Source organism: Carlito syrichta, unplaced genomic scaffold (genome assembly GCF_000164805.1).
Source record: "Carlito syrichta isolate Samal-C Ts95f unplaced genomic scaffold, Tarsius_syrichta-2.0.1 Scaffold303245, whole genome shotgun sequence".
Taxonomy (NCBI): Eukaryota; Metazoa; Chordata; class Mammalia; order Primates; family Tarsiidae; genus Carlito; species Carlito syrichta.
Window position 1 is genome coordinate 368,193 of NW_007247341.1, and position 486 is coordinate 368,678.

The window sequence follows — 486 nt, forward strand, 5'->3', positions numbered from 1 at the left end:
CCCGGCGCTGGCCGCGGCCCTGGCGGGCCCCGTCTGGGCGCTCGCCTTCCCCGGATTCCACACATTGCAGCGGGCCTCGTAAACACAATGAGCCCGGCCGCCCCGCAGACCCGCTCCGCGAACTTAAGGTGGCAGTTGTTTGCAGCCTTCCCTCCCCCACCGCGCCCGGAGGAGCCGTGGCCCCGAAACCGCCGAGGGAGCGGGGGGACGTCTTTTGCCGAGGACGGCGTTTAAGGGAGCAGGGATTTCGTGCTCAACAAAAGCAAGCCCAGCTGCCAAAAAAGGAAACCACCTTTATTTCGGCTCCCTCCCCCCTTCCTCTCTCCGCCTCTCTCCACTCCGCCTCCCCCTCCAAGATGTGGAGAACTGTGGCAGCCTTGCGGGGGTTTGGGCTGCAAATAGGGGCCGGGGCGCGGGAGGAGGCAGCTCGCGGGCAGGGGGCGCGGGGCAGGGCAGCGCCGCGGCCGCCCTCGCGGCGGTCCACGG